Source organism: Ascidiella aspersa, chromosome 8 (genome assembly GCF_963924565.1).
Source record: "Ascidiella aspersa chromosome 8, kaAscAspe10.2, whole genome shotgun sequence".
NCBI classification, from domain to species: domain Eukaryota; kingdom Metazoa; phylum Chordata; class Ascidiacea; order Phlebobranchia; family Ascidiidae; genus Ascidiella; species Ascidiella aspersa.
The window spans coordinates 9104707-9128119 of NC_139454.1; the positions used below are offsets into that span (position 1 = coordinate 9104707).

At 34.0% G+C, this 23413-nt stretch overlaps 93 non-coding genes across 93 annotated transcripts; all 93 read left to right on the forward strand.

The window, feature by feature from the left end:
• Positions 1 to 38: 38 nt before the first annotated feature.
• On the forward strand, positions 39 to 111 carry Trnat-cgu (transfer RNA threonine (anticodon CGU)). The gene has a single exon. It is a non-coding gene; the product is annotated as a tRNA-Thr (tRNA).
• A 336-nt stretch (positions 112 to 447) lies between these two features.
• Positions 448 to 520, forward strand: Trnat-cgu (transfer RNA threonine (anticodon CGU)). Its single transcript has one exon. It is a non-coding gene; the product is annotated as a tRNA-Thr (tRNA).
• A 64-nt stretch (positions 521 to 584) lies between these two features.
• Positions 585 to 657, forward strand: Trnaa-ugc (transfer RNA alanine (anticodon UGC)). The gene has a single exon. It is a non-coding gene; the product is annotated as a tRNA-Ala (tRNA).
• A 337-nt stretch (positions 658 to 994) lies between these two features.
• On the forward strand, positions 995 to 1067 carry Trnat-ugu (transfer RNA threonine (anticodon UGU)). Its single transcript has one exon. It is a non-coding gene; the product is annotated as a tRNA-Thr (tRNA).
• Positions 1068 to 1132: 65 nt separating this feature from the next.
• Positions 1133 to 1205, forward strand: Trnat-ugu (transfer RNA threonine (anticodon UGU)). The gene has a single exon. It is a non-coding gene; the product is annotated as a tRNA-Thr (tRNA).
• A 340-nt stretch (positions 1206 to 1545) lies between these two features.
• Trnat-ugu (transfer RNA threonine (anticodon UGU)) lies at positions 1546 to 1618 on the forward strand. The gene has a single exon. It is a non-coding gene; the product is annotated as a tRNA-Thr (tRNA).
• A 65-nt stretch (positions 1619 to 1683) lies between these two features.
• On the forward strand, positions 1684 to 1756 carry Trnat-ugu (transfer RNA threonine (anticodon UGU)). Its single transcript has one exon. It is a non-coding gene; the product is annotated as a tRNA-Thr (tRNA).
• A 64-nt stretch (positions 1757 to 1820) lies between these two features.
• On the forward strand, positions 1821 to 1893 carry Trnat-ugu (transfer RNA threonine (anticodon UGU)). Its single transcript has one exon. It is a non-coding gene; the product is annotated as a tRNA-Thr (tRNA).
• A 338-nt stretch (positions 1894 to 2231) lies between these two features.
• Positions 2232 to 2304, forward strand: Trnat-cgu (transfer RNA threonine (anticodon CGU)). The gene has a single exon. It is a non-coding gene; the product is annotated as a tRNA-Thr (tRNA).
• Positions 2305 to 2368: 64 nt separating this feature from the next.
• Trnat-ugu (transfer RNA threonine (anticodon UGU)) lies at positions 2369 to 2441 on the forward strand. The gene has a single exon. It is a non-coding gene; the product is annotated as a tRNA-Thr (tRNA).
• A 65-nt stretch (positions 2442 to 2506) lies between these two features.
• On the forward strand, positions 2507 to 2579 carry Trnat-ugu (transfer RNA threonine (anticodon UGU)). Its single transcript has one exon. It is a non-coding gene; the product is annotated as a tRNA-Thr (tRNA).
• Positions 2580 to 3054: 475 nt separating this feature from the next.
• Positions 3055 to 3127, forward strand: Trnat-ugu (transfer RNA threonine (anticodon UGU)). The gene has a single exon. It is a non-coding gene; the product is annotated as a tRNA-Thr (tRNA).
• Positions 3128 to 3331: 204 nt separating this feature from the next.
• Trnat-ugu (transfer RNA threonine (anticodon UGU)) lies at positions 3332 to 3403 on the forward strand. The gene has a single exon. It is a non-coding gene; the product is annotated as a tRNA-Thr (tRNA).
• A 64-nt stretch (positions 3404 to 3467) lies between these two features.
• Positions 3468 to 3540, forward strand: Trnaa-ugc (transfer RNA alanine (anticodon UGC)). The gene has a single exon. It is a non-coding gene; the product is annotated as a tRNA-Ala (tRNA).
• A 67-nt stretch (positions 3541 to 3607) lies between these two features.
• On the forward strand, positions 3608 to 3680 carry Trnat-ugu (transfer RNA threonine (anticodon UGU)). The gene has a single exon. It is a non-coding gene; the product is annotated as a tRNA-Thr (tRNA).
• A 64-nt stretch (positions 3681 to 3744) lies between these two features.
• Trnat-ugu (transfer RNA threonine (anticodon UGU)) lies at positions 3745 to 3817 on the forward strand. Its single transcript has one exon. It is a non-coding gene; the product is annotated as a tRNA-Thr (tRNA).
• Positions 3818 to 3881: 64 nt separating this feature from the next.
• On the forward strand, positions 3882 to 3954 carry Trnat-ugu (transfer RNA threonine (anticodon UGU)). The gene has a single exon. It is a non-coding gene; the product is annotated as a tRNA-Thr (tRNA).
• A 64-nt stretch (positions 3955 to 4018) lies between these two features.
• Positions 4019 to 4091, forward strand: Trnat-ugu (transfer RNA threonine (anticodon UGU)). Its single transcript has one exon. It is a non-coding gene; the product is annotated as a tRNA-Thr (tRNA).
• Positions 4092 to 4156: 65 nt separating this feature from the next.
• Positions 4157 to 4229, forward strand: Trnat-ugu (transfer RNA threonine (anticodon UGU)). Its single transcript has one exon. It is a non-coding gene; the product is annotated as a tRNA-Thr (tRNA).
• Positions 4230 to 4430: 201 nt separating this feature from the next.
• Positions 4431 to 4503, forward strand: Trnat-ugu (transfer RNA threonine (anticodon UGU)). The gene has a single exon. It is a non-coding gene; the product is annotated as a tRNA-Thr (tRNA).
• A 65-nt stretch (positions 4504 to 4568) lies between these two features.
• Trnat-ugu (transfer RNA threonine (anticodon UGU)) lies at positions 4569 to 4641 on the forward strand. Its single transcript has one exon. It is a non-coding gene; the product is annotated as a tRNA-Thr (tRNA).
• Positions 4642 to 5247: 606 nt separating this feature from the next.
• Trnat-ugu (transfer RNA threonine (anticodon UGU)) lies at positions 5248 to 5320 on the forward strand. The gene has a single exon. It is a non-coding gene; the product is annotated as a tRNA-Thr (tRNA).
• A 66-nt stretch (positions 5321 to 5386) lies between these two features.
• On the forward strand, positions 5387 to 5459 carry Trnat-ugu (transfer RNA threonine (anticodon UGU)). Its single transcript has one exon. It is a non-coding gene; the product is annotated as a tRNA-Thr (tRNA).
• A 65-nt stretch (positions 5460 to 5524) lies between these two features.
• Positions 5525 to 5597, forward strand: Trnat-ugu (transfer RNA threonine (anticodon UGU)). The gene has a single exon. It is a non-coding gene; the product is annotated as a tRNA-Thr (tRNA).
• A 64-nt stretch (positions 5598 to 5661) lies between these two features.
• Trnat-ugu (transfer RNA threonine (anticodon UGU)) lies at positions 5662 to 5734 on the forward strand. The gene has a single exon. It is a non-coding gene; the product is annotated as a tRNA-Thr (tRNA).
• Positions 5735 to 5801: 67 nt separating this feature from the next.
• Positions 5802 to 5874, forward strand: Trnaa-ugc (transfer RNA alanine (anticodon UGC)). The gene has a single exon. It is a non-coding gene; the product is annotated as a tRNA-Ala (tRNA).
• Positions 5875 to 6078: 204 nt separating this feature from the next.
• Positions 6079 to 6151, forward strand: Trnaa-ugc (transfer RNA alanine (anticodon UGC)). Its single transcript has one exon. It is a non-coding gene; the product is annotated as a tRNA-Ala (tRNA).
• Positions 6152 to 7037: 886 nt separating this feature from the next.
• Positions 7038 to 7110, forward strand: Trnat-ugu (transfer RNA threonine (anticodon UGU)). The gene has a single exon. It is a non-coding gene; the product is annotated as a tRNA-Thr (tRNA).
• Positions 7111 to 7175: 65 nt separating this feature from the next.
• On the forward strand, positions 7176 to 7248 carry Trnat-ugu (transfer RNA threonine (anticodon UGU)). The gene has a single exon. It is a non-coding gene; the product is annotated as a tRNA-Thr (tRNA).
• A 201-nt stretch (positions 7249 to 7449) lies between these two features.
• On the forward strand, positions 7450 to 7522 carry Trnat-ugu (transfer RNA threonine (anticodon UGU)). The gene has a single exon. It is a non-coding gene; the product is annotated as a tRNA-Thr (tRNA).
• A 67-nt stretch (positions 7523 to 7589) lies between these two features.
• Trnat-ugu (transfer RNA threonine (anticodon UGU)) lies at positions 7590 to 7662 on the forward strand. The gene has a single exon. It is a non-coding gene; the product is annotated as a tRNA-Thr (tRNA).
• A 337-nt stretch (positions 7663 to 7999) lies between these two features.
• Positions 8000 to 8072, forward strand: Trnat-cgu (transfer RNA threonine (anticodon CGU)). Its single transcript has one exon. It is a non-coding gene; the product is annotated as a tRNA-Thr (tRNA).
• A 63-nt stretch (positions 8073 to 8135) lies between these two features.
• Positions 8136 to 8208, forward strand: Trnat-cgu (transfer RNA threonine (anticodon CGU)). Its single transcript has one exon. It is a non-coding gene; the product is annotated as a tRNA-Thr (tRNA).
• Positions 8209 to 8544: 336 nt separating this feature from the next.
• Positions 8545 to 8617, forward strand: Trnat-cgu (transfer RNA threonine (anticodon CGU)). The gene has a single exon. It is a non-coding gene; the product is annotated as a tRNA-Thr (tRNA).
• Positions 8618 to 8681: 64 nt separating this feature from the next.
• Trnaa-ugc (transfer RNA alanine (anticodon UGC)) lies at positions 8682 to 8754 on the forward strand. The gene has a single exon. It is a non-coding gene; the product is annotated as a tRNA-Ala (tRNA).
• A 542-nt stretch (positions 8755 to 9296) lies between these two features.
• On the forward strand, positions 9297 to 9369 carry Trnat-ugu (transfer RNA threonine (anticodon UGU)). The gene has a single exon. It is a non-coding gene; the product is annotated as a tRNA-Thr (tRNA).
• Positions 9370 to 9706: 337 nt separating this feature from the next.
• Positions 9707 to 9779, forward strand: Trnat-ugu (transfer RNA threonine (anticodon UGU)). Its single transcript has one exon. It is a non-coding gene; the product is annotated as a tRNA-Thr (tRNA).
• A 65-nt stretch (positions 9780 to 9844) lies between these two features.
• Positions 9845 to 9917, forward strand: Trnat-ugu (transfer RNA threonine (anticodon UGU)). The gene has a single exon. It is a non-coding gene; the product is annotated as a tRNA-Thr (tRNA).
• Positions 9918 to 9981: 64 nt separating this feature from the next.
• Trnat-ugu (transfer RNA threonine (anticodon UGU)) lies at positions 9982 to 10054 on the forward strand. Its single transcript has one exon. It is a non-coding gene; the product is annotated as a tRNA-Thr (tRNA).
• A 338-nt stretch (positions 10055 to 10392) lies between these two features.
• Trnat-cgu (transfer RNA threonine (anticodon CGU)) lies at positions 10393 to 10465 on the forward strand. Its single transcript has one exon. It is a non-coding gene; the product is annotated as a tRNA-Thr (tRNA).
• Positions 10466 to 10529: 64 nt separating this feature from the next.
• On the forward strand, positions 10530 to 10602 carry Trnat-ugu (transfer RNA threonine (anticodon UGU)). The gene has a single exon. It is a non-coding gene; the product is annotated as a tRNA-Thr (tRNA).
• A 65-nt stretch (positions 10603 to 10667) lies between these two features.
• Positions 10668 to 10740, forward strand: Trnat-ugu (transfer RNA threonine (anticodon UGU)). The gene has a single exon. It is a non-coding gene; the product is annotated as a tRNA-Thr (tRNA).
• Positions 10741 to 11078: 338 nt separating this feature from the next.
• Trnat-ugu (transfer RNA threonine (anticodon UGU)) lies at positions 11079 to 11151 on the forward strand. Its single transcript has one exon. It is a non-coding gene; the product is annotated as a tRNA-Thr (tRNA).
• Positions 11152 to 11355: 204 nt separating this feature from the next.
• Positions 11356 to 11427, forward strand: Trnat-ugu (transfer RNA threonine (anticodon UGU)). Its single transcript has one exon. It is a non-coding gene; the product is annotated as a tRNA-Thr (tRNA).
• Positions 11428 to 11491: 64 nt separating this feature from the next.
• Positions 11492 to 11564, forward strand: Trnat-ugu (transfer RNA threonine (anticodon UGU)). Its single transcript has one exon. It is a non-coding gene; the product is annotated as a tRNA-Thr (tRNA).
• Positions 11565 to 11631: 67 nt separating this feature from the next.
• Positions 11632 to 11704, forward strand: Trnat-ugu (transfer RNA threonine (anticodon UGU)). Its single transcript has one exon. It is a non-coding gene; the product is annotated as a tRNA-Thr (tRNA).
• Positions 11705 to 11768: 64 nt separating this feature from the next.
• On the forward strand, positions 11769 to 11841 carry Trnat-ugu (transfer RNA threonine (anticodon UGU)). The gene has a single exon. It is a non-coding gene; the product is annotated as a tRNA-Thr (tRNA).
• A 64-nt stretch (positions 11842 to 11905) lies between these two features.
• Trnat-ugu (transfer RNA threonine (anticodon UGU)) lies at positions 11906 to 11978 on the forward strand. Its single transcript has one exon. It is a non-coding gene; the product is annotated as a tRNA-Thr (tRNA).
• Positions 11979 to 12043: 65 nt separating this feature from the next.
• On the forward strand, positions 12044 to 12116 carry Trnat-ugu (transfer RNA threonine (anticodon UGU)). The gene has a single exon. It is a non-coding gene; the product is annotated as a tRNA-Thr (tRNA).
• A 64-nt stretch (positions 12117 to 12180) lies between these two features.
• On the forward strand, positions 12181 to 12253 carry Trnat-ugu (transfer RNA threonine (anticodon UGU)). The gene has a single exon. It is a non-coding gene; the product is annotated as a tRNA-Thr (tRNA).
• Positions 12254 to 12591: 338 nt separating this feature from the next.
• On the forward strand, positions 12592 to 12664 carry Trnat-ugu (transfer RNA threonine (anticodon UGU)). Its single transcript has one exon. It is a non-coding gene; the product is annotated as a tRNA-Thr (tRNA).
• Positions 12665 to 12730: 66 nt separating this feature from the next.
• Positions 12731 to 12803, forward strand: Trnat-ugu (transfer RNA threonine (anticodon UGU)). Its single transcript has one exon. It is a non-coding gene; the product is annotated as a tRNA-Thr (tRNA).
• Positions 12804 to 12868: 65 nt separating this feature from the next.
• Positions 12869 to 12941, forward strand: Trnat-ugu (transfer RNA threonine (anticodon UGU)). Its single transcript has one exon. It is a non-coding gene; the product is annotated as a tRNA-Thr (tRNA).
• Positions 12942 to 13006: 65 nt separating this feature from the next.
• On the forward strand, positions 13007 to 13079 carry Trnat-ugu (transfer RNA threonine (anticodon UGU)). Its single transcript has one exon. It is a non-coding gene; the product is annotated as a tRNA-Thr (tRNA).
• Positions 13080 to 13143: 64 nt separating this feature from the next.
• Trnat-ugu (transfer RNA threonine (anticodon UGU)) lies at positions 13144 to 13216 on the forward strand. Its single transcript has one exon. It is a non-coding gene; the product is annotated as a tRNA-Thr (tRNA).
• A 66-nt stretch (positions 13217 to 13282) lies between these two features.
• On the forward strand, positions 13283 to 13355 carry Trnaa-ugc (transfer RNA alanine (anticodon UGC)). Its single transcript has one exon. It is a non-coding gene; the product is annotated as a tRNA-Ala (tRNA).
• A 338-nt stretch (positions 13356 to 13693) lies between these two features.
• Trnat-ugu (transfer RNA threonine (anticodon UGU)) lies at positions 13694 to 13766 on the forward strand. The gene has a single exon. It is a non-coding gene; the product is annotated as a tRNA-Thr (tRNA).
• A 65-nt stretch (positions 13767 to 13831) lies between these two features.
• Positions 13832 to 13904, forward strand: Trnat-ugu (transfer RNA threonine (anticodon UGU)). The gene has a single exon. It is a non-coding gene; the product is annotated as a tRNA-Thr (tRNA).
• Positions 13905 to 14105: 201 nt separating this feature from the next.
• On the forward strand, positions 14106 to 14178 carry Trnat-ugu (transfer RNA threonine (anticodon UGU)). The gene has a single exon. It is a non-coding gene; the product is annotated as a tRNA-Thr (tRNA).
• Positions 14179 to 14654: 476 nt separating this feature from the next.
• On the forward strand, positions 14655 to 14727 carry Trnat-cgu (transfer RNA threonine (anticodon CGU)). Its single transcript has one exon. It is a non-coding gene; the product is annotated as a tRNA-Thr (tRNA).
• A 63-nt stretch (positions 14728 to 14790) lies between these two features.
• Positions 14791 to 14863, forward strand: Trnaa-ugc (transfer RNA alanine (anticodon UGC)). Its single transcript has one exon. It is a non-coding gene; the product is annotated as a tRNA-Ala (tRNA).
• A 338-nt stretch (positions 14864 to 15201) lies between these two features.
• Positions 15202 to 15274, forward strand: Trnat-ugu (transfer RNA threonine (anticodon UGU)). The gene has a single exon. It is a non-coding gene; the product is annotated as a tRNA-Thr (tRNA).
• A 203-nt stretch (positions 15275 to 15477) lies between these two features.
• Positions 15478 to 15550, forward strand: Trnat-ugu (transfer RNA threonine (anticodon UGU)). The gene has a single exon. It is a non-coding gene; the product is annotated as a tRNA-Thr (tRNA).
• A 64-nt stretch (positions 15551 to 15614) lies between these two features.
• Positions 15615 to 15687, forward strand: Trnat-ugu (transfer RNA threonine (anticodon UGU)). Its single transcript has one exon. It is a non-coding gene; the product is annotated as a tRNA-Thr (tRNA).
• A 66-nt stretch (positions 15688 to 15753) lies between these two features.
• Trnat-ugu (transfer RNA threonine (anticodon UGU)) lies at positions 15754 to 15826 on the forward strand. The gene has a single exon. It is a non-coding gene; the product is annotated as a tRNA-Thr (tRNA).
• A 67-nt stretch (positions 15827 to 15893) lies between these two features.
• Trnaa-ugc (transfer RNA alanine (anticodon UGC)) lies at positions 15894 to 15966 on the forward strand. Its single transcript has one exon. It is a non-coding gene; the product is annotated as a tRNA-Ala (tRNA).
• Positions 15967 to 16170: 204 nt separating this feature from the next.
• On the forward strand, positions 16171 to 16243 carry Trnat-ugu (transfer RNA threonine (anticodon UGU)). Its single transcript has one exon. It is a non-coding gene; the product is annotated as a tRNA-Thr (tRNA).
• A 65-nt stretch (positions 16244 to 16308) lies between these two features.
• Trnat-ugu (transfer RNA threonine (anticodon UGU)) lies at positions 16309 to 16381 on the forward strand. Its single transcript has one exon. It is a non-coding gene; the product is annotated as a tRNA-Thr (tRNA).
• A 339-nt stretch (positions 16382 to 16720) lies between these two features.
• Positions 16721 to 16793, forward strand: Trnat-ugu (transfer RNA threonine (anticodon UGU)). Its single transcript has one exon. It is a non-coding gene; the product is annotated as a tRNA-Thr (tRNA).
• Positions 16794 to 16860: 67 nt separating this feature from the next.
• On the forward strand, positions 16861 to 16933 carry Trnaa-ugc (transfer RNA alanine (anticodon UGC)). Its single transcript has one exon. It is a non-coding gene; the product is annotated as a tRNA-Ala (tRNA).
• A 338-nt stretch (positions 16934 to 17271) lies between these two features.
• Positions 17272 to 17344, forward strand: Trnat-ugu (transfer RNA threonine (anticodon UGU)). Its single transcript has one exon. It is a non-coding gene; the product is annotated as a tRNA-Thr (tRNA).
• A 338-nt stretch (positions 17345 to 17682) lies between these two features.
• Trnat-ugu (transfer RNA threonine (anticodon UGU)) lies at positions 17683 to 17755 on the forward strand. The gene has a single exon. It is a non-coding gene; the product is annotated as a tRNA-Thr (tRNA).
• Positions 17756 to 17820: 65 nt separating this feature from the next.
• Positions 17821 to 17893, forward strand: Trnat-cgu (transfer RNA threonine (anticodon CGU)). Its single transcript has one exon. It is a non-coding gene; the product is annotated as a tRNA-Thr (tRNA).
• Positions 17894 to 17957: 64 nt separating this feature from the next.
• Trnat-ugu (transfer RNA threonine (anticodon UGU)) lies at positions 17958 to 18030 on the forward strand. The gene has a single exon. It is a non-coding gene; the product is annotated as a tRNA-Thr (tRNA).
• Positions 18031 to 18232: 202 nt separating this feature from the next.
• Trnat-ugu (transfer RNA threonine (anticodon UGU)) lies at positions 18233 to 18305 on the forward strand. Its single transcript has one exon. It is a non-coding gene; the product is annotated as a tRNA-Thr (tRNA).
• Positions 18306 to 19056: 751 nt separating this feature from the next.
• Positions 19057 to 19129, forward strand: Trnat-ugu (transfer RNA threonine (anticodon UGU)). Its single transcript has one exon. It is a non-coding gene; the product is annotated as a tRNA-Thr (tRNA).
• Positions 19130 to 19333: 204 nt separating this feature from the next.
• Positions 19334 to 19406, forward strand: Trnat-ugu (transfer RNA threonine (anticodon UGU)). The gene has a single exon. It is a non-coding gene; the product is annotated as a tRNA-Thr (tRNA).
• A 67-nt stretch (positions 19407 to 19473) lies between these two features.
• Trnat-ugu (transfer RNA threonine (anticodon UGU)) lies at positions 19474 to 19546 on the forward strand. Its single transcript has one exon. It is a non-coding gene; the product is annotated as a tRNA-Thr (tRNA).
• A 62-nt stretch (positions 19547 to 19608) lies between these two features.
• On the forward strand, positions 19609 to 19681 carry Trnat-cgu (transfer RNA threonine (anticodon CGU)). Its single transcript has one exon. It is a non-coding gene; the product is annotated as a tRNA-Thr (tRNA).
• Positions 19682 to 19881: 200 nt separating this feature from the next.
• Positions 19882 to 19954, forward strand: Trnat-cgu (transfer RNA threonine (anticodon CGU)). Its single transcript has one exon. It is a non-coding gene; the product is annotated as a tRNA-Thr (tRNA).
• A 64-nt stretch (positions 19955 to 20018) lies between these two features.
• Trnat-ugu (transfer RNA threonine (anticodon UGU)) lies at positions 20019 to 20091 on the forward strand. The gene has a single exon. It is a non-coding gene; the product is annotated as a tRNA-Thr (tRNA).
• Positions 20092 to 20292: 201 nt separating this feature from the next.
• Positions 20293 to 20365, forward strand: Trnat-ugu (transfer RNA threonine (anticodon UGU)). The gene has a single exon. It is a non-coding gene; the product is annotated as a tRNA-Thr (tRNA).
• A 64-nt stretch (positions 20366 to 20429) lies between these two features.
• On the forward strand, positions 20430 to 20502 carry Trnat-ugu (transfer RNA threonine (anticodon UGU)). Its single transcript has one exon. It is a non-coding gene; the product is annotated as a tRNA-Thr (tRNA).
• A 341-nt stretch (positions 20503 to 20843) lies between these two features.
• Positions 20844 to 20916, forward strand: Trnat-ugu (transfer RNA threonine (anticodon UGU)). The gene has a single exon. It is a non-coding gene; the product is annotated as a tRNA-Thr (tRNA).
• A 65-nt stretch (positions 20917 to 20981) lies between these two features.
• Trnat-ugu (transfer RNA threonine (anticodon UGU)) lies at positions 20982 to 21054 on the forward strand. Its single transcript has one exon. It is a non-coding gene; the product is annotated as a tRNA-Thr (tRNA).
• A 206-nt stretch (positions 21055 to 21260) lies between these two features.
• Trnat-ugu (transfer RNA threonine (anticodon UGU)) lies at positions 21261 to 21333 on the forward strand. Its single transcript has one exon. It is a non-coding gene; the product is annotated as a tRNA-Thr (tRNA).
• A 67-nt stretch (positions 21334 to 21400) lies between these two features.
• Positions 21401 to 21473, forward strand: Trnat-ugu (transfer RNA threonine (anticodon UGU)). Its single transcript has one exon. It is a non-coding gene; the product is annotated as a tRNA-Thr (tRNA).
• A 62-nt stretch (positions 21474 to 21535) lies between these two features.
• Positions 21536 to 21608, forward strand: Trnat-cgu (transfer RNA threonine (anticodon CGU)). Its single transcript has one exon. It is a non-coding gene; the product is annotated as a tRNA-Thr (tRNA).
• A 200-nt stretch (positions 21609 to 21808) lies between these two features.
• Trnat-cgu (transfer RNA threonine (anticodon CGU)) lies at positions 21809 to 21881 on the forward strand. The gene has a single exon. It is a non-coding gene; the product is annotated as a tRNA-Thr (tRNA).
• A 201-nt stretch (positions 21882 to 22082) lies between these two features.
• On the forward strand, positions 22083 to 22155 carry Trnat-ugu (transfer RNA threonine (anticodon UGU)). The gene has a single exon. It is a non-coding gene; the product is annotated as a tRNA-Thr (tRNA).
• A 340-nt stretch (positions 22156 to 22495) lies between these two features.
• Positions 22496 to 22568, forward strand: Trnat-ugu (transfer RNA threonine (anticodon UGU)). The gene has a single exon. It is a non-coding gene; the product is annotated as a tRNA-Thr (tRNA).
• Positions 22569 to 22633: 65 nt separating this feature from the next.
• On the forward strand, positions 22634 to 22706 carry Trnat-ugu (transfer RNA threonine (anticodon UGU)). Its single transcript has one exon. It is a non-coding gene; the product is annotated as a tRNA-Thr (tRNA).
• Positions 22707 to 22909: 203 nt separating this feature from the next.
• Trnat-ugu (transfer RNA threonine (anticodon UGU)) lies at positions 22910 to 22982 on the forward strand. Its single transcript has one exon. It is a non-coding gene; the product is annotated as a tRNA-Thr (tRNA).
• Positions 22983 to 23413: the final 431 nt, after the last annotated feature.

Sequence of the window (23413 nt, forward strand, 5' to 3'; positions counted from 1 at the left end):
TTTAAATTTAATACAATTTTAATTTTTTGTTGATGTGAGCCTTCATAGCTCAGGGGTTAGAGCACTGGTCTCGTAAACCAGGGGCCGTGAGTTCAAATCTCACTGGAGGCTAATTGTGTAATCTTATTAATTTAAAATAAATTTTAATACAACATTAATTTTTTCATTGATGCGAACCTTCATAGCTCGGGGGTTAGAGCACTGGTCTTGTAAACCAGGGGTCGTGAATTCAAATCTCACTTAAGGCTATCCATTTAATCTTAACAATTTAAATTTAAATTTAATACAATATTAATTTTTTGTTGATGTGAGCCTTCATAGCTCAGGGGTTAGAGCACTGGTCTTGTAATCCAGTGGTCGTGAGTTCAAATCTCACTTCAGGCTATCTATTTAATCTTAAAAATTTAAATTTAAATTTAATACAATATTAATTTTTTGTTGATGTGAGCCTTCATAGCTCAGGGGTTAGAGCACTGGTCTCGTAATCCAGGGGTCGTGAGTTCAAATCTCACTTAAGGCTATCTATTTAATCTTAACAATTTAAAATTAAATTTAATACAATATTAATTCTTTTGTTGATGGGAGCCTTCATAGCTCAGGGGTTAGAGCACTGGTCTTGCAAACCAGGGGCCGTGAGTTCAAATCTCACTGGAGGCTAATTGTGTAATCTTATTAATTTAAATTAATTTTAATACAACACTAATTTTTTCATTGATGCGAACTTTCATAGCTTAGGGGTTAGAGCACTGGTCTTGTAAACCAGGGGTCGTGAGTTCAAATCTCACTGGAGTCTAAATATTTAATCTTAACAATTTAAAATTAAACTTAATACAACATTAATTTTATTTTCATGTGAGCCTTCATAGCACAGGGGTTAGAGCACTGGTCTTGTAAACCAGGGGTCGTGAGTTCAAATATCACTGGAGGCTAACTATTTAATCTTAACAATTTGCAAATAAATTTAATACAACATTAATTTATTCTGTTGATCCGAGCCTTCATAGCTCAGGGGTTAGAGCACTGGTCTTGTAAACCACGGGTCGTGAGTTCAAATCTCACTGGAGGCTAACTATTTAATCTTAACAATTTACAAATAAATTTAATACAACATTAATTTATTTTGTTGATCCGAGCCTTCATAGCTCAGGGGTTAGAGCACTGGTCTTGTAAACCAGGGGTCGTGAGTTCAAATCTCACTGGAGGCTAACTATTTATTCTTAACAATTTAAAATCAGTTTTAATACAACATTAGTTTTTTTTTACTGATGTGAGTCTTCATAGCTCAGGGGTTAGAGCACTGGTCTTGTAAACCAGGACTCTTGAGTTTAAATCTCACTGCAGGCTTACTATTTTTTCTTAATAATTTAAAATAAATTTTAATACAACATTAATTTTTACATTGATGCGAGCCTTCATAGCTCAGGGGTTAGAGCACTGGTCTTGTAATCCAGGGGTCGTGAGTTCAAATTTCATTTAAGGCTATCTATTTAATCTTAACAATTTAAAATTAAATTTAATACAATATTAATTATTTTGTTGATGTGAGCCTTCATAGCTCAGGGGTTAGAGCACTGGTCTTGTAAACCAGGGGTCGTGAGTTCAAATCTCACTGGAGGCTAACTATTTAACCTTAACAATTTGAAAATAAATTTAATACAACATTAATTTATTCTGTTGTTCCGAGCCTTCATAGCTCAGGGGTTAGAGCACTGGTCTTGTAAACCAGGGGTCGTGAGTTCAAATCTCACTGAAGGCTAATTATTTTTACTTGACAATGTGAAAATAATTTTAATACAACATTAATTTTTCGATTGATGTTAGCCTTCATAGGTCAGGGGTTAGAGCACTGGTCTTGTAAACCAGGGGTCGTGAGTTCAATTCTCACTGGAGGCAAACTATTTATTCTTAACAATTTAAAATTAAATTTAATGCAACATTAATTTTATTTTTTATTTGAGCCTTCATAGCACAGGGGTTAGAGCACTGGTCTTGTAAACCAGGAGTCGTGAGTTTAAATTTCACTGCAGGCTTACTATTTTTTCTTAATAATTTAAAATAAATTTTAATACAACATTAATTTTTACATTAATGCGAGCCTTCATAGCTCAGGGGTTAGAGCACTGGTCTTGTAATCCAGTGGTCGTGAGTTCAAATCTCACTTCATGCTATATATTTAATCTTAAAAATTTAAATTTAAATTTAATACAATATTAATTCTTTTGTTTATGTGAGCCTTCATAGCTCAGGGGTTAGAGCACTGGTCTCGTAATCCAGGGGTCGTGAGTTCAAATCTCACTTAAGGCTATCTATTTAGTCTTAACAATTTAAATTTAAATTTAATACAATATTAATTCTTTTGTTGATGGGAGCCTTCATAGCTCAGGGGTTAGAGCACTGGTCTTGTAAACCAGGGGTCGTGAGTTCAAATCTCACTGGAGGCTAACTATTTAATCTTAACAATTTACAAATAAATTTAATACAACATTAATTTATTCTGTTGTTCCGAGCCTTCATAGCTCAGGGGTTAGAGCACTGGTCTTGTAAACCAGGGGTCGTGAGTTCAAATCTCACTGGAGGCTAACTATTTATTCTTAACTATTTAAAATCAGTTTTAATACAACATTAATTTTTACATTGATGCGAGACTTCATAGCTCAGGGGTTAGAGCACTGGTCTTGTAATCCAGGGGTCGTTAGTTCAAATCTCACTTAAGGCTAACTATTTAATCTTAACAATTTAAAATTAAATTTTATACAACATTAATTTTATTGTTAATGTGAGCCTTCATAGCTCAGGGGTTAGAGCACTGGTCTTGTAAACCAGGAGTCGTGAGTTTAAACCTTACTGGAGGCTAACTATTTAATCTTAATAATTTAAAATAAATTTGAATACAGCATTAATTTTTTCATTGATATTAGCCTTCATAGCTCAGGGGTTAGATCACTGGTCTTGCAAACCTGGGATCGAAAATTGTAATCTCATTGAAGGCTAATTATTTTAACTTGACATTGTAAAAACAATTTTAATACAACGTTATTTTTTTGACTGTTGTGAGCCTTCATAGCTCAGGGGTTAGAGCACTGGTCTTGTAAACCAGGGGTCGTGAGTTCAAATCTCACTGGAGGCTAACTATTTAATTTTAACAATTTAAAAGTAAATTTAATACAACATAATTTTTTTGTTGTTGATGTGAGTCTTCATAGCTCAGGGGTTAGAGCACTGGTCTTGTAAACCAGGAGTCGTGAGTTCAAATCTCGCTGGAGGCTAACTATTTATTTTTAACAATTTAAAATCAGTTTTAATACAATATTAGTTTTTTTTACTGATGTGAGCCTTCATAGCTCAGCGGTTAGAGCACTGGTCTTGTAAACCAGGGCCGTGAGTTCAAATCTCACTGGAGGCTAATTATTTAATCTTAATAATTTAAAAAATATTTTAATACAACATTAATTTTTTTGTTGATGTGAGCTTTCATAGCTCAGGGGTTAGAGCACTGGTCTTGCAAACCAGGGGTCGTGAGTTCAAATCTCACTGGTGGCTAACTATTTATTCTTAACAATTTAAAATCAGTTTTAATACAACATTAGTTTTTTTTTTACTGATATGAGCCTTCATAGCTCAGGGGTTAGAGCACTGGTCTTGTAAACCAGGGGTCGTGAGTTCAAATCTCATTTAAGGCTATCTATTTAATCTTAACAATTTAAAATTAAATTTAATACAATATTAATTATTTTGTTGATGTGAGCCTTCATAGCTCAGGGGTTAAAGCACTGGTCTTGTAAACCAGGGGTCGTGAGTTCAAATCTCACTGGAGGCTAACTATTTAACCTTAACAATTTGAAAATAAATTTAATACAACATTAATTTATTCATTGATGCGAGCCTTCATAGCTCAAGGGTTAGAGCACTGGTCTTGTAAACCAGGGGTCGTGAGTTCAAATCTCATTTAAGGCTATCTATTTAATCTTAACAATTTAAAATTAAATTTAATACAATATTAATTATTTTGTTGATGTGAGCCTTCATAGCTCAGGGGTTAAAGCACTGGTCTTGTAAACCAGGGGTCGTGAGTTCAAATCTCACTGGAGGCTAACTATTTAACCTTAACAATTTGAAAATAAATTTAATACAACATTAATTTATTCTGTTGTTCCGAGCCTTCATAGCTCAGGGTTTAGAGCACTGGTCTTGTAAACCAGGGGTCGTGAGTTCAAATCTCACTGAAGGCTAATTATTTTTACTTGACAATGTGAAAATAATTTTAATACAACATTAATTTTTCGATTGATGTGAGCCTTCATAGGTCAGGGGTTAGAGCACTGGTCTTGTAAACCAGGGGTCGTGAGTTCAAATCTCATTTAAGGCTATCTATTTAATCTTAACAATTTAAAATTAAATTTAATACAATATTAATTATTTTGTTGATGTGAGCCTTCATAGCTCAGGGGTTAAAGCACTGGTCTTGTAAACCAGGGGTCGTGAGTTCAAATCTCACTGGAGGCTAACTATTTAACCTTAACAATTTGAAAATAAATTTAATACAACATTAATTTATTCTGTTGTTCCGAGCCTTCATAGCTCAGGGGTTAGAGCACTGGTCTTGTAAACCAGCGGTCGTGAGTTCAATTCTCACTGGAGGCAAACTATTTATTCTTAACAATTTAAAATTAAATTTAATGCAACATTAATTTTATTTTTTATGTGAGCCTTCATAGCACAGGGGTTAGAGCACTGGTCTTGTAAACCAGGAGTCGTGAGTTTAAATTTCACTGCAGGCTTAATATTTTTTCTTAATAATTTGAATTAAATTTTAATACAACATTAATTTTTACATTAATGCGAGCCTTCATAGCTCAGGGGTTAGAGCACTGGTCTTGTAATCCAGTGGTCGTTAGTTCAAATCTCACTTCATGCTATATATTTAATCTTAAAAATTTAAATTTAATACAATATTAATTCTTTTGTTTATGTGAGCCTTCATAGCTCAGGGGTTAGAGCACTGGTCTTGTAAACCAGGAGTCGTGAGTTTAAACCTTACTGGAGGCTAACTATTTAATCTTAATAATTTAAAATAAATTTTAATACAACATTAATTTTTAAATTGATGCGAGCCTTCATAGCTCAGGGGTTAAATCACTGGTCTTGCAAACCTGGGATCGAAAATTGTAATCTCATTGAAGGCTAATTATTTTAACTTGACATTGTAAAAACAATTGTAATACAACGTTATTTTTTTGATTGTTGTGAGCCTTCATAGCTCAGGGGTTAGAGCACTGGTCTTGTAAACCAGTGGTCGTGAGTTCAAATCTCACTGGAGGCTAACTATTTAATTTTAACAATTTAAAAGTAAATTTAATACAACATAATTTTTTTGTTGTTGATATGAGTCTTCATAGCTCAGGGGTTAGAGCACTGGTCTTGTAAACCAGGGGTCGTGAGTTCAAATCTCGCTGGAGGCTAACTATTTATTTTTAACAATTTAAAATCAGTTTTAATACAATATTAGTTTTTTTTACTGATGTGAGCCTTCATAGCTCAGCGGTTAGAGCACTGGTCTTGTAAACCAGGGGCCGTGAGTTCAAATCTCACTGGATGCTAATTATTTAATCTTAATAATTTAAAAAATATTTTAATACAACATTAATTTTTTCATTGATGCGAGCCTTCATAGCTCAGGGGTTACAGCACTGGTCTTGTAAACCAGGGGTCGTGAGTTCAAATCTCACTGGAGGCTAACTATTTATTCTTAACAATTTAAAATCAGTTTTAATACAACATTAGTTTTTTTTTTACTGATATGAGCCTTCATAGCTCAGGGGTTAGAGCACTGGTCTTGCAAACCAGGGGCCGTGAGTTCAAATCTCACTGGAGACAAACTATTTAATCTCAACAATTTAAAATTAAATTTAATACAACATTAATTTTTTTGGTTGATGTGAGCCTTCATAGCTCAGGGGTTAGAGCACTGGTCTTGTAAACCAGGTGTCGCGAGTTCAAAACTCACTGGAGGCTAAATATTTATTCTTAACAATTTAAAATCAGTTTTAAAACAATATTAGTTTTTTTTTAATGATGTGAGCCTTCATAGCTCAGGGGTTAGAGCACTGGTCTTGCAAACCAGGGGCCGTGAGTTCAAATCTCACTGGAGGCTAATTGTGTAATCTTATTAATTTAAATAAATTTTAATACAACATTAATTTTTTCATTGATGCGAACCTGCATAGCTCAGGGGTTAGAGAACTGGTCTTGTAAACCAGGGGTCGTGAGTTCAAATCTCACTGGAGTCTAAATATTTAATCTTAACAATTTAAAATTAAATTTACTACAACATTAATTTTATTTTTCATGTGAGCCTTCATAGCACAGGGGTTAGAGCACTGGTCTTGTAAACCAGGGGTCGTGAGTTCAAATATCACTGGAGGCTAACAATTTAATCTTAACAATTTACAAATAAATTTAATACAACATTAATTTATTCTGTTGATCCGAGCCTTCATAGCTCAGGGGTTAGAGCACTGGTCTTGTAAACCAGGAGTCGTGAGTTTAAACCTTACTGGAGGCTAACTATTTTTTCTTAATAGTTTAAAATTAAATTTTATACAATATTAATTTTATTGTTGATGTGAGCCTTCATAGCTCAGGGGTTAGAGCACTGGTCTTGTAAACCAGGAGTCGTGAGTTTAAACCTTACTGGAGGCTAACTATTTTTTCTTAATAGTTTAAAATTAAATTTTATACAATATTAATTTTATTGTTGATGTGAGCCTTCATAGCTCAGGGGTTAGAGCACTGGTCTTGTAAACCAGGAGTCGTGAGTTTAAACCTTACTGGAGGCTAACTATTTAATCTTAATATATTAAAATAAATTTGAATACAGCATTAATTTTTTCATTGATATGAGCCTTCATAGCTCAGGGGTTAAATCACTGGTCTTGCAAACCTGGGATCGAAAATTGTAATCTCATTGAAGGCTAATTATTTTAACTTGACATTGTAAAAACAATTGTAATACAACGTTATTTTTTTGATTGTTGTGAGCCTTCATAGCTCAGGGGTTAGAGCACTGGTCTTGTAAACCAGGGGTAGTGAGTTCAAATCTCGCTGGAGGCTAACTATTTATTTTTAACAATTTAAAATCAGTTTTAATACAATATTAGTTTTTTTTACTGATGTGAGCCTTCATAGCTCAGGGGTTAGAGCACTGGTCTTGTAAACCAGGGGCCGTGAGTTCAAATCTCACTGGAGGCTAATTATTTAATCTTAATAATTTAAAAAATATTTTAATACAACATTAATTTTTTCATTGATGCGAGCCTTCATAGCTCAGGGTTTAGAGCACTGATCTTGTAAACCAGGGGCCGTGAGTTCAAATCTCACTGGAGGCTAAATATTTAATCTCAACAATTTAAAATTAAATTTAATACAACAATAATTTTTTTGTTGATGTGAGCCTTCATAGCTCAGGGGTTAGAGCACTGGTCTTGTAAACCAGGGATCGCGAGTTCAAATCTCACTGGAGGCTAAATATTTATTCTTAACAATTTAAAATCAGTTTTAAAACAATATTAGTTTTTTTTTTACTGATGTGAGCCTTCATAGCTCAGGGGTTAGAGCACTGGTCTTGTAAACCAGGGGCCGTGAGTTCAAATCTCACTGGAGGCTAATTGTGTAATCTTATTAATTTAAAATAAATTTTAATACAACATTAATTTTTTCATTGATGCGAACCTTCATAGCTCAGGGGTTAGAGCACTGGTCTTGTAAACCAGGGGTCGTGAGTTCAAATCTCACTGGAGTCTAAATATTTAATCTTAACAATTTAAAATTAAATTTAATACAACATTAATTTTATTTTTCATGTGAGCCTTCATAGCACAGGGGTTAGAGCACTGGTCTTGTAAACCAGGAGTCGTGAGTTCAAATATCACTTGAGGCTATCTATTTAATCTTAAAAATTTAAATTTAAATTTAATACAATATTAATTTTTTGTTGATGTGAGCCTTCATAGCTCAGGGGTTAGAGCACTGGTCTCGTAATCCAGCGGTCGTGAGTTCAAATCTCACTTCAGGCTATCTATTTAATCTTAAAAATTTAAATTTAAATTTAATACAATTTTAATTTTTTGTTGATGTGAGCCTTCATAGCTCAGGGGTTAGAGCACTGGTCTCGTAAACCAGGGGCCGTGAGTTCAAATCTCACTGGAGGCTAATTGTGTAATCTTTTTAATTTAAAATAAATTTTAATACAACATTAATTTTTTCATTGATGCGAACCTTCATAGCTCGGGGGTTAGAGCACTGGTCTTGTAAACCAGGGGTCGTGAGTTCAAATCTCACTTAAGGCTATCCATTTAATCTTAACAGTTTAAATTTAAATTTAATACAATATTAATTTTTTGTTGATGTGAGCCTTCATAGCTCAGGGGTTAGAGCACTGGTCTTGTAATCCAGTGGTCGTGAGTTCAAATCTCACTTCAGGCTATCTATTTAATCTTAAAAATTTAAATTTAAATTTAATACAATATTAATTTTTTGTTGATGTGAGCCTTCATAGCTCAGGGGTTAGAGCACTGGTCTCGTAATCCAGGGGTCGTGAGTTCAAATCTCACTTAAGGCTATCTATTTAATCTTAACAATTTAAAATTAAATTTAATACAATATTAATTCTTTTGTTGATGGGAGCCTTCATAGCTCAGGGGTTAGAGCACTGGTCTTGCAAACCAGGGGCCGTGAGTTCAAATCTCACTGGAGGCTAATTGTGTAATCTTATTAATTTAAATTAATTTTAATACAACACTAATTTTTTCATTGATGCGAACTTTCATAGCTTAGGGGTTAGAGCACTGGTCTTGTAAACCAGGGGTCGTGAGTTCAAATCTCACTGGAGTCTAAATATTTAATCTTAACAATTTAAAATTAAATTTAATACAACATTAATTTTATTTTTCATGTGAGCCTTCATAGCACAGGGGTTAGAGCACTGGTCTTGTAAACCAGGGGTCGTGAGTTCAAATATCACTGGAGGCTAACTATTTAATCTTAACAATTTGCAAATAAATTTAATACAACATTAATTTATTCTGTTGATCCGAGCCTTCATAGCTCAGGGGTTAGAGCACTGTTTTTGTAAACCAGGGGTCGTGAGTTCAAATCTCACTGGAGGCTAACTATTTAGTTAGAGCACTGGTCTAGTAAACCAGGGGTCGTGACTTCAAATCTCACTGGAGGCTAACTATTTATTCTTAACAATTTAAAATCAGTTTTAATACAATATTAGTTTTTTTTTACTGATGTGAGCCTTCATAGCTCAGGGGTTAGAGCACTGGTCTTGTAAACCAGGGGTCGTGAGTTCAAATCTCACTGGAGGCTAACTATTTATTCTTAACAATTTAAAATCAGTTTTAATACAATATTAGTTTTTTTTTACTGATGTGAGCCTTCATAGCTCAGGGGTTAGAGCACTGGTCTTTTAAACCACGAGTCGTGAGTTCAAATCTCACTGGAGGCTAACTATTTTTTCTTAATAATTTAAAATAAATTTTAATACAACATTAATTTTTACATTGATGCGAGCCTTCATAGCTCAGGGGTTAGAGCACTGGTCTTGTAATCCAGTCGTGAGTTCAAATTTCATTTAAGGCTATCTATTTAATCTTAACAATTTAAAATTAAATTTAATACAATATTAATTATTTTGTTGATGTGAGCCTTCATAGCTCAGGGGTTAGAGCACTGGTCTTGTAAACCAGGGGTCGTGAGTTCAAATCTCACTGGAGGCTAACTATTTAACCTTAACAATTTGAAAATAAATTTAATACAACATTAATTTATTCTGTTGTTCCGAGCCTTCATAGCTCAGGGGTTAGAGCACTGGTCTTGTAAACCAGGGGTCGTGAGTTCAAATCTCACTGAAGGCTAATTATTTTTACTTGACAATGTAAAAATAATTTTAATACAACATTAATTTTTCGATTGATGTTAGCCTTCATAGGTCAGGGGTTAGAGCACTGGTCTTGTAAACCAGGGGTCGTGAGTTCAATTCTCACTGGAGGCAAACTATTTATTCTTAACAATTTAAAATTAAATTTAATGCAACATTAATTTTATTTTTTATGTGAGCCTTCATAGCACAGGGGTTAGAGCACTGGTCTTGTAAACCAGGAGTCGTGAGTTTAAATTTCACTGCAGGCTTACTATTTTTTCTTAATAATTTGAAATAAATTTTAATACAACATTAATTTTTACATTAATGCGAGCCTTCATAGCTCAGGGGTTAGAGCACTGGTCTTGTAATCCAGTGGTCGTGAGTTCAAATCTCACTTCATGCTATATATTTAATCTTAAAAATTTAAATTTAAATTTAATACAATATTAATTCTTTTGTTTATGTGAGCCTTCATAGCTCAGGGGTTAGAGCACTGGTCTCGTAATCCAGGTGTCGTGAGTTCAAATCTCACCTAAGGCTATCTATTTAGTCTTAACAATTTAAAATTAATTTTAATACAATATTAATTCTTTTGTTGATGGGAGCCTTCATAGCTCAGTGGTTAGAGCACTGGTCTTGTAAACCAGGGGTCGTGAGTTCAAATCTCACTGGAGGCTAACTATTTAATCTTAACAATTTACAAATAAATTTAATACAACATTAATTTATTCTGTTGATCCGAGCCTTCATAGCTCAGGGGTTAGAGCACTGGTCTTGTAAACCAGGGGTCGTGAGTTCAAATCTCACTGGAGGCTAACTATTTATTCTTAACTATTTAAAATCAGTTTTAATACAACATTAATTTTTACATTGATGCGAGACTTCATAGCTCAGGGGTTAGAGCACTGGTCTTGTAAACCAGGAGTCGTGAGTTTAAACCTTACTGGAGGCTAACTATTTAATCTTAATAATTTAAAATAAATTTGAATACAGCATTAATTTTTTCATTGATATGAGCCTTCATAGCTCAGGGGTTAGATCACTGGTCTTGCAAACCTGGGATCGAAAATTGTAATGTCATTGAAGGCTAATTATTTTAACTTGACATTGTAAAAACAATTTTAATACAACGTTATTTTTTTTACTGTTGTGAGCCTTCATAGCTCAGGGGTTAGAGCACTGGTCTTGTAAACCAGGGGTCGTGAGTTCAAATCTCACTGGAGGCTAACTATTTAATTTTAACAATTTAAAAGTAAATTTAATACAACATAATTTTTTTGTTGTTGATGTGAGTCTTCATAGCTCAGGAATTAGAGCACTGGTCTTGTAAACCAGGAGTCGTGAGTTCAAATCTCGCTGGAGGCTAACTATTTATTTTTAACAATTTAAAATCAGTTTTAATACAATATTAGTTTTTTTTACTGATGTGAGCCTTCATAGCTCAGCGGTTAGAGCACTGGTCTTGTAAACCAGGGCCGTGAGTTCAAATCTCACTGGAGGCTAATTATTTAATCTTAATAATTTAAAAAATATTTTAATACAACATTAATTTTTTCATTGATGCGAGCCTTCATAGCTCAGGGGTTAGAGCACTGGTCTTGTAAACCAGGGGTCGTGAGTTCAACTCTCACTGGAGGCTAACTATTTATTCTTAACAATTTAAAATCTGTTTTAATACAACATTAGTTTTTTTTTTACTGATATGAGCCTTCATAGCTCAGGGGTTAGAGCACTGGTCTTGTAAACCAGGGGTCGTGAGTTCAAATCTCATTTAAGGCTATCTATTTAATCTTAACTATTTAAAATTAAATTTAATACAATATTAATTATTTTGTTGATGTGAGCCTTCATAGCTCAGGGGTTAGAGCACTGGTCTTGTAAACCAGGGGTCGTGAGTTCAAATCTCATTTAAGGCTATCTATTTAATCTTAACAATTTAAAATTAAATTTAATACAATATTAATTATTTTGTTGATGTGAGCCTTCATAGCTCAGGGGTTAGAGCACTGGTCTTGTAAACCAGGGGTCGTGAGTTCAAATCTCACTGGAGGCTAACTATTTAACCTTAACAATTTGAAAATAAATTTAATACAACATTAATTTATTCTGTTGTTCCGAGCCTTCATAGCTCAGGGGTTAGAGCACTGGTCTTGTAAACCAGGGGTCGTGAGTTCAAATCTCACTGAAGGCTAATTATTTTTACTTGACAATGTGAAAGTAATTTTAATACAACATTAATTTTTCGATTGATGTGAGCCTTCATAGGTCAGGGGTTAGAGCACTGGTCTTGTAAACCAGCGGTCGTGAGTTCAATTCTCACTGGAGGCAAACTATTTATTCTTAACAATTTAAAATTAAATTTAATGCAACATTAATTTTATTTTTTATGTGAGCCTTCATAGCACAGGGGTTAGAGCACTGGTCTTGTAAACCAGGAGTCGTGAGTTTAAATTTCACTGCAGGCTTACTATTTTTTCTTAATAATTTGAATTAAATTTTAATACAACATTAATTTTTACATTAATGCGAGCCTTCATAGCTCAGGGGTTAGAGCACTGGTCTTGTAATCCAGTGGTCGTTAGTTCAAATCTCACTTCATGCTATATATTTAATCTTAAAAATTTAAATTTAAATTTAATACAATATTAATTCTTTTGTTTATGTGAGCCTTCATAGCTCAGGGGTTAGAGCACTGGTCTTGTAAACCAGGGGTCGTGAGTTCAAATCTCACTGGAGGCTAACTATTTAATTTTAACAATTTAAAAGTAAATTTAATACAACATAATTTTTTTGTTGTTGATGTGAGTCTTCATAGCTCAGGGGTTAGAGCACTGGTCTTGTAAACCAGGGGACGTGAGTTCAAATCTCGCTGGAGGCTAACTATTTATTTTTAACAATTTAAAATCAGTTTTAATACAATATTAGTTTTTTTTACTGATGTGAGCCTTCATAGCTCAGCGGTTAGAGCACTGGTCTTGTAAACCAGGGGCCGTGAGTTCAAATCTCACTGGATGCTAATTATTTAATCTTAATAATTTAAAAAATATTTTAATACAACATTAATTTTTTTCATTGATGCGAGCCTTCATAGCTCAGGGGTTTGAGCACTGGTCTTGTAAACCAGGGGTCGTGAGTTCAAATCTCACTGGAGGCTAACTATTTAATCTTAAGAATTTAAAATTAAATTTAATACAACATTAATTTTTTTGTTGATGTGAGCCTTCATAGCTCAGGGGTTAGAGCACTGGTCTTGTAAACCAGGGGTCGCGAGTTCAAAACTCACTGGAGGCTAAATATTTATTCTTAACAATTTAAAATCAGTTTTAAAACAATATTAGTTTTTTTTTAATTATGTGAGCCTTCATAGCTCAGGGGTTAGAGCACTGGTCTTGCAAACCAGGGGCCGTGAGTTCAAATCTCACTGGAGGCTAATTGTGTAATCTTATTAATTTAAATAAATTTTAATACAACATTAATTTTTTCATTGATGCGAACCTTCATAGCTCAGGGGTTAGAGCACTGGTCTTGTAAACCAGGGGTCGTGAGTTCAAATCTCACTGGAGTCTAAATATTTAATCTTAACAATTTAAAATTAAATTTAATACAACATTAATTTTATTTTTCATGTGAGCCTTCATAGCACAGGGGTTAGAGCACTGGTCTTGTAAACCAGGGGTCGTGAGTTCAAATATCACTGGAAGCTAACAATTTAATCTTAACAATTTACAAATAAATTTAATACAACATTAATTTATTCTGTTGATCCGAGCCTTCATAGCTCAGGGGTTGGAGCACTGGTCTTGTAAACCAGGGGTCGTGAGTTCAAACCTCACTGGAGGCTAACTATTTAATCTTAACAATTTACAAATAAATTTAATACAACATTAATTTATTCTGTTGATCCGAGCCTTCATAGCTCAGGGGTTAGAGCACTGGTCTTGTAAACCAGGGGTCGTGAGTTCAAATCTCACTGGAGGCTAACTATTTATTCTTAACAATTTAAAATCAGTTTTAATACAACATTAATTTTTACATTTATGCGAGACTTCATAGCTCAGGGGTTAGAGCACTGGTCTTGTAAACCGGGGGTCGTGAGTTCAAATCTCACTGGAGGCTAACTATTTTTTCTTAATAGTTTAAATTTAAATTTTATACAACATTAATTTTATTGTTGATGTGAGCCTTCATAGCTCAGGGGTTAGAGCACTGGTCTTGTAAACCAGGGATCGCGAGTTCAAATCTCACTGGAGGCTAAATATATATTCTTAACAATTTAAAATCAGTTTTAAAACAATATTAGTTTTTTTTTACTGATGTGAGCCTTCATAGCTCAGGGGTTAGAGCACTGGTATTGTAAACCAGGGGCCGTGAGTTCAAATCTCAGTGGAGGCTAATTGTGTAATCTTATTAATTTAAAATAAATTTTAATACAACATTAATTTTTTCATTGATGCGAACCTTCATAGCTCGGGGGTTAGAGCACTGGTCTTGTAAACCAGGGGTCGTGAGTTCAAATCTCACTGGAGTCTAAATATTTAATCTTAACAATTTAAAATTAAATTTAATACAACATTAATTTTATTTTTCATGTGAGCATTCATAGCACAGGGGTTAGAGCACTGGTCTTGTAAACCAGGGGTCGTGAGTTCAAATATCACTTGAGGCAAACTATTTATTCTTAAGAATTTAAATTTAAATTTAATACAATATTAATTTTTTGTTGATGTGAGCCTTCATAGCTCAGGGGTTAGAGCACTGGTCTCGTAATCCAGTGGTCGTGAGTTCAAATCTCACTTCAGGCTATCTATTTAATCTTAAAAATTTAAATTTAAATTTAATACAATATTAATTTTTTGTTGATGTGAGCCTTCATAGCTCAGGGGTTAGAGCACTGGTCTTGCAAACCAGGGGCCGTGAGTTCAAATCTCACTGGAGGCTAATTGTGTATTCTTATTAATTTAAATAAATTTTAATACAACACTAATTTTTTCATTTATGCGAACTTTCATAGCTTAGGGGTTAGAGCACTGGTCTTGTAAACCAGGGGTCGTGAGTTCAAATCTCACTGGAGTCTAAATATTTAATCTTAACAATTTAAAATTAAATTTAATACAACATAAATTTTATTTTTCATGTGAGCCTTCATAGCACAGGGGTTAGAGCACTGGTCTTGAAAACCAGGGGTCGTGAGTTCAAATATCACTGGAGGCTAACTATTTAATCTTAACAATTTACAAATAAATTTAATACAACATTAATTTATTCTGTTGATCCGAGCCTTCATAGCTCAGGGGTTAGAGCACTGGTCTTGTATACCAGGGGTCGTGAGTTCAAATCTCACTGGAGGCTAACTATTTATTCTTAACAATTTAAATTCAGTTTTAATACAACATTAGATTTTTTTTACTGATATGAGCCTTCATAGCTCAGGGGTTAGAGCACTGGTCTTGTAAACCAGGAGTCTTGAGTTTAAATCTCACTGCAGGCTTACTATTTTTTCTTAATAATTTAAAATAAATTTTAATACAACATTAATTTTTAAATTGATGCGAGCCTTCATAGCTCAGGGGTTAGAGCACTGGTCTTGTAATCCAGGGGTCGTGAGTTCAAATCTCATTTAAGGCTATCTATTTAATCTTAACAATTTAAAATTAAATTTAATACAATATTAATTATTTTGTTGATGCCAGCCTTCATAGCTCAGGGGTTAGAGCACTGGTCTTGTAAACCAGGGGTCGTGAGTTCAAATCTCACTGGAGGCTAACTATTTAATTTTAACAATTTAAAAGTAAATTTAACACAACATAACTTTTTTGTTGTTGATGTGAGTCTTCATAGCTCAGGGGTTAGAGCACTGGTCTTGTAAACCAGGGGTCGTGAGTTCAAATCTCGCTGGAGGCTAACTATTTATTCTTAACAATTTAAAATCAGTTTTAATACAACATTAGTTTTTTTTTTACTGATATGAGCCTTCATAGCTCAGGGGTTAGAGCACTGGTCTTGCAAACCAGGGGCCGTGAGTTCAAATCTCACTGGAGGCAAACTATTTAATCTCAACAATTTAAAATTAAATTTAATAAAACATTAATTTTTTTGTTGATGTGAGCCTTCATAGCTCAGGGGTTAGACCACTGGTCTTGTAAACCAGGGGTCGCGAGTTCAAATCTCACTGGAGGCTAACTATTTATTCTTAACAATTTAAAATCAGTTTTAATACAACATTAGTTTTTTTTTTACTGATATGAGCCTTCATAGCTCAGGGGTTAGAGCACTGGTCTTGTAAACCAGGGGTCGTGAGTTCAAATATCACTGGAGGCTAACAATTTAATCTTAACAATTTACAAATAAATTTAATACAACATTAATTTATTCTGTTGATCCGAGCCTTCATAGCTCAGGGGTTAGAGCACTGGTCTTGTAAACCAGGGGTCGTGAGTTCAAATCTCACTGGAGGCTAACTATTTAATCTCAACAATTTAAAATAAATTTTAATACAACATTAATTTTTTCATTGATGCGAACCTTCATAGCTCAGGGGTTAGACCACTGGTCTTGTAAACCAGGGGTCGTGAGTTCAAATCTCACTGGAGTCTAAATATTTAATCTTAACAATTTAAAATTAAATTTAATACAACATTAACTTTATTTTTCATGTGAGCCTTCATAGCACAGGGGTTAGAGCACTGGTCTTGTAAACCAGGGGTCGTGAGTTCAAATATCACTGGAGGCTAACAATTTAATCTTAACAATTTACAAATAAATTTAATACAACATTAATTTATTCTGTTGATCCGAGCCTTCATAGCTCAGGGGTTAGAGCACTGGTCTTGTAAACCAGGGTTCGTGAGTTCAAATCTCACTGGAGGCTAACTATTTATTCTTAACAATTTAAAATCAGTTTTAATACAACATTAGTTTTTTTTTTACTGATATGAGCCTTCATAGCTCAGGGGTTAGAGCACTGGTCTTGCAAACCAGGGGCCGTGAGTTCAAATCTCACTGGAGGCTAATTGTGTAATCTTATTAATTTAAATAAATTTTAATACAACATTAATTTTTTCATTGATGCGAACCTTCATAGCTCAGGGGTTAGACCACTGGTCTTGTAAACCAGGGGTCGTGAGTTCAAATCTCACTGGAGTCTAAATATTTAATCTTAACAATTTAAAATTAAATTTAATACAACATTAATTTTATTTTTCATGTGAGCCTTCATAGCACAGGGGTTAGAGCACTGGTCTTGTAAACCAGGGGTCGTGAGTTCAAATATCACTGGAGGCTAACAATTTAATCTTAACAATTTACAAATAAATTTAATACAACATTAATTTATTCTGTTGATCCGAGCCTTCATAGCTCAGGGGTTAGAGCACTGGTCTTGTAAACCAGGGGTCGTGAGTTCAAATCTCACTGGAGGCTAACTATTTAATCTTAACAATTTACAAATAAATTTAATAGAACATTAATTTACTCTGTTGATCCGAGCCTTCATAGCTCAGAGGTTAGTCACTGGTCTTGTAAACCAGGGGTCGTGAGTTCAAATCTCACTGGAGGCTAACTATTTATTCTTAACAATTTAAAATCAGTTTTAATAAAACATTAATTTTTACTTTTATGCGAGACTTCATAGCTCAGGGGTTAGAGCACTGGTCTTGTAAACCGGGGGTCGTGAGTTCAAATCTCACTGGAGGCTAACTATTTTTTCTTAATAGTTTAAAATTAAATTTTATACAACATTAATTTTATTGTTGATGTGAGCCTTCATAGCTCAGGGGTTAGAGCACTGGTCTTGTAAACCAGGGGTCGCGAGTTCAAATCTCACTGGAGGCTAACTATTTAATCTTAACAATTTAAAATTAAATTTAATACAACATTAATTTATTCTGTTGATCCGAGCCTTCATAGCTCAGGGGTTAGAGCACTGGTCTCGTAATCCAGGGGTCGTGAGTTCAATTCTCACTTAAGGCTATCTATTTAATCTTAACAATTTAAAATTAAATTTAATACAATATTAATTCTTTTGTTTTTGGGAGCCTTCATAGCTCAGGGGTTAGAGCACTGCTCTTGTAAACCAGGGGTCGTGAGTTCAAATCTCACTGGAGGCTAACTATTTAATCTTAACAATTTAAAAATAAATTTAATACAACATTAATTTATTCTGTTGATCCGAGCCTTCATAGCTCAGGGGTTAGAGCACTGGTCTTTTAAACCAGGGGTCGTGAGTTCAAATCTCACTGGAGTCTAACTATTTCATCTTAACAATTTAAAATTAAATTTAATACAACATTAATTTTAATTTTTATGTGAGCCTTCATAGCACAGTGGTTAGAGCACTGGTCTTGTAAACCAGGGGTCGTGAGTTCAATTCTCACTGGAGGCTAACTATTTATTCTTAACAATTTAAAATCAGTTTTAATACAACATTAATTTTTACATTGATGCGAGACTTCATAGCTCAGGGGTTAAAGCACTGGTCTTGTAATCCAGGGGTCGTTAGTTCAAATCTCACTTAAGGCTATCTATTTAATCTTAACAATTTAAAATTAAATTTAATACAACATTAATTTTATTGTTGATGTGAGCCTTCATAGCTCAGGGGTTAGAGCCCTGGTTTGCAAACCAGGGTTCGTGAGTTCAAATCTCACTGGAGGCTAACTATTTATTTTTAACAATTTAAAATCAGATTTAATACAATATTAGTGTTTTTTTACTGATGTGAGCCTTCATAGCTCAGGGGTTAGAGCACTGGTCTTGTAAACCAGGGCTCCTGAGTTCAAATCTCACCGGAGGCTAACTATTTAATCTTAACAATTTAAAAATAAATTTAATACAACATTAATTTATTCTCTTGATCCGAGCCTTCATAGCTCAGGGGTTAGAGCACTGGTCTTGTAAACCAGGAGTCGTGAGTTTAAACCTTACTGGAGGCTAACTATTTAATCTTAATAATTTAAAATAAATTTGAATACAGCATTAATTTTTTCATTGATATGAGCCTTCATAGCTCAGGGGTTAGACCACTGGTCTTGCAAACCTGGGATCGAAAATTGTAATCTCATTGAAGGCTAATTATTTTAACTTGACATTGTAAAAACAATTGTAATACAACGTTATTTTTTTGATTGTTGTGAGCCTTCATAGCTCAGGGGTTAGAGCACTGGTCTTGTAAACCAGGGGTCGTGAGTTCAAATCTCACTGGAGGCTAACTATTTAATTTTAACAATTCAAAAGTAAATTTAATACAACATATTTTTTTTGTTGTTGATGTGAGTCTTCATAGCTCAGGGGTTAGAGCACTGGTCTTGTAAACCAGGTGTCGTGAGTTCAAATCTCGCTGGAGGCTAACTATTTATTTTTAACAATTTAAAATCAGTTTTAATACAATATTAGTTTTTTTTACTGATGTGAGCCTTCATAGCTCAGGGGTTAGAGCACTGGTCTTGTAAACCAGGGGCCGTGAGTTCAAATCTCACTGGAGGCTAACTATTTAATCTCAACAATTTAAAATCAGTTTTAAAACAATATTAGTTTTTTTTTTACTGATGTGAGCCTTCATAGCTCAGGGGTTAGAGCACTGGTCTTGTAAACCAGGGGCCGTGAGTTAAAATCTCACTGGAGGCTAATTGTGTAATCTTATTAATTTAAAATAAATTTAATACAATAGTAATTTTTTGTTCATGTGAGCCTTCATAGCTCAGGGGTTAGAGCAATGGTCTCGTAATCCAGGGGGCGTGAGTTCAAATCTCACTTAAGGCTATCCATTTAATCTTAAAAATTTAAATTTAAATTTAATACAATATTAATTTTTTGTTGATGTGAGCCTTCATAGCTTCGGGGTTAGAGCACTGGTCTCGTAATCCAGGGGTCGTGAGTTCAAATCTCACTTCAGGCTATCTATTTAATCTTAACAATTTAAAATTAAATTTAATACAACATTAATTTTATTTTTGATGTGAGCCTTCATAGCACAGTGGTTAGAGCACTGGTCTCGTAATCCAGGGGTCGTGAGTTCAAATCTCACTTCAGGCTATCTATTTAATCTTAACAATTTAAAATAAAATTTAATACAACACTAATTTTTTCATTGATGCGAACTTTCATAGCTCAGGGGTTAGAGCACTGGTCTTGTAAACCAGGGGTCGTGAGTTCAAATCTCACTGGAGGCTAACTATTTAATCTTAACAATTTAAAAATAAATTTAATACAACATTAATTTTTACATTGATGCGAACCTTCATAGCTCAGGGGTTAGAGCTCTGGTCTTGTAAACCAGGGGTCGTGAGTTCAAATCTCACTGGAGTCTAACTATTTCATCTTAACAATTTAAAATTAAATTTAATACAACATTATTTTTTTGATTGTTGTGAGCCTTCATAGCTCAGGGGTTAGAGCTCTGGTCTTGTAAACCAGGGGTCGTGAGTTCAAATCTCACTGGAGTCTAACTATTTCATCTTAACAATTTAAAATTAAATTTAATACAACATTAATTTTTACATTGATGGGAGCCTTCATAGCTCAGTGGTTAGAGCACTGGTCTTGTAATCCAGGGGTCGTTAGTTCAAATCTCACTTAAGGCTATCTATTTAATCTTAACAATTTAAAATTAAATTTAATACAACATTAATTTTATTGTTGATGTGAGCTTTCATAGCTCAGGGGTTAGAGCCCTGGTTTGCAAACCAGGGTTCGTGAGTTCAAATCTCAATGGAAGCTAACTATTTATTTTTAACAATTTAAAATCAGATTCAATACAATATTAGTTTTTTTTTTACTGATGTGAGCCTTCATAGCTCAGGGGTTAGAGCACTGGTCTTGTAAACAAGGGCTCGTGAGTTCAAATCTCACTGGAGGCAAACTATTTATTCTTAAGAATTTAAAATCAGTTGCAATACAATATTAGTTTTTTTTACTGATGTGAGCCTTCATAGCTCAGGGGTTAGAGCACTGGTCTTGTAAACCAGGGGTCGTGAGTTCAAATCTCACTGGAGGCTAACTATTTAATCTTAACAATTTACAAATAAATTTAATACAACATTAATTTATTCTGTTGATCCGAGCCTTCATAGCTCAGGGGTTAGAGCACTGGTCTTGTAAACCAGGGGTCGTGAGTTCAAATCTCACTGGAGGCTAACTATTTAATCTTAACAATTTACAAATAAATTTAATACAACATTAATTTATTCTGTTGATCCGAGCCTTCACAGCTCAGGGGTTAGAGCACTGGTCTTGTAAACCAGGGGCCGTTAGTTTAAATCTCACTGCAGGCTAACTATTTAATCTCAACAATTTAAAATCAGTTTTAAAACAATATTAGTTTTTTTTTTTACTGATATGAGCCTTCATAGCTCAGGGGTTAAAGCACTGGTCTTGTAAACCAGGGGCCGTGAGTTCAAATCTCACTGGAGGCTAACTATTTAATCTCAACAATTTAAAATCAGTTTTAAAACAATATTAGTTTTTTTTTTACTGATGTGAGCCTTCATAGCTCAGGGGTTAGAGCACTGGTCTTGTAAACCAGGGGCCGTGAGTTCAAATCTCACTGGAGGCTAATTGTGTAATCTTATTAATTTAAACTAAATTTAATACAATATTAATTTTTTGTTCATGTGAGCCTTCATAGCTCAGGGGTTAGAGCAATGGTCTCGTAATCCAGGGGGCGTGAGTTCAAATCTCACTTAAGGCTATCCATTTAATCTTAAAAATTTAAATTTAAATTTAATACAATATTAATTTTTTGTTGATGTGAGCCTTCATAGCTTCGGGGTTAGAGCACTGGTCTCGTAATCCAGGGGTCGTGAGTTCAAATCTCACTTCAGGCTATCTATTTAATCTTAACAATTTAAAATTAAATTTAATACAACATTAATTTTATTTTTTATGTGAGCCTTCATAGCACAGTGGTTAGAGCACTGGTCTCGTAATCCAGGGGTCGTGAGTTCAAATCTCACTTCAGGCTAACTATTTAATCTTAACAATTTAAAAATAAATTTAATACAACATTAATTTTTACATTGATGCGAACCTTCATAGCTCAGGGGTTAGAGCTCTGGTCTTGTAAACCAGGGGTCGTGAGTTCAAATCTCACTGGAGTCTAACTATTTCATCTTAACAATTTAAAATTAAATTTAATACAACATTATTTTTTTGATTGTTGTGAGCCTTCATAGCTCAGGGGTGAGAGCTCTGGTCTTGTAAACCAGGGGTCGTGAGTTCAAATCTCACTGGAGTCTAACTATTTCATCTTAACAATTTAAAATTAAATTTAATACAACATTAATTTTTACATTGATGGGAGCCTTCATAGCTCAGTGGTTAGAGCACTGGTCTTGTAATTCAGGGGTCGTTAGTTCAAATCTCACTTAAGGCTATCTATTTAATCTTAACAATTTAAAATTAAATTTAATACAACATTAATTTTATTGTTGATGTGAGCTTTCATAGCTCAGGGGTTAGAGCCCTGGTTTGCAAACCAGGGTTCGTGAGTTCAAATCTCAATGGAAGCTAACTATTTATTTTTAACAATTTAAAATCAGATTCAATACAATATTAGTGTTTTTTTTACTGATGTGAGCCTTCATAGCTCAGGGGTTAGAGCACTGGTCTTGTAAACCAGGGCTCGTGAGTTCAAATCTCACTGGAGGCAAACTATTTATTCTTAAGAATTTAAAATCAGTTGCAATACAATATTAGTTTTTTTTACTGATGTGAGCCTTCATATCTCAGGGGTTAGAGCACTGGTCTTGTAAACCAGGGGTCGTGAGTTCAAATCTCACTGGAGGCTAACTATTTATTCTTAAGAATTTAAAATCAGTTGCAATACAATATTAGTTTTTTTTACTGATGTGAGCCTTCATATCTCAGGGGTTAGAGCACTGGTCTTGTAAACCAGGGCTCGTGAGTTCAAATCTCACTGGAGGCAAACTATTTATTCTTAAGAATTTAAAATCAGTTGCAATACAATATTAGTTTTTTTTACTGATGTGAGCCTTCATATCTCAGGGGTTAGAGCACTGGTCTTGTAAACCAGGGGTCGTGAGTTCAAATCTCACTGGAGGCTAACTACTTATTTTTAACAATTTACAAATAAATTTAATACAACATTAATTTATTCTGTTGATCCGAGCCTTTATAGCTCAGGGGTTAGAGCACTGGTCTTGTAAACCAGGGGCCGTGAGTTTAAATCTCACTGCAGGCTTACTATTTTTTCTTAATAGTTTAAAATAAATTTTAATACAACATTAATTTTTACATTGATGCGAGACTTCATAGCTCAGGGGTTAAAGCACTGGTCTTGTAATCCAGGGGTCGTTAGTTCAAATCTCACTTAAGGCTATCTATTTAATCTTAACAATTTAAAATTAAATTTAATACAACATTAATTTTATTGTTGATGTGAGCCTTCATAGCTCAGGGGTTAGCGCCCTGGTTTGCAAACCAGGGTTCGTGAGTTCAAATCTCACTGGCGGCTAACTATTTATTTTTAACAAT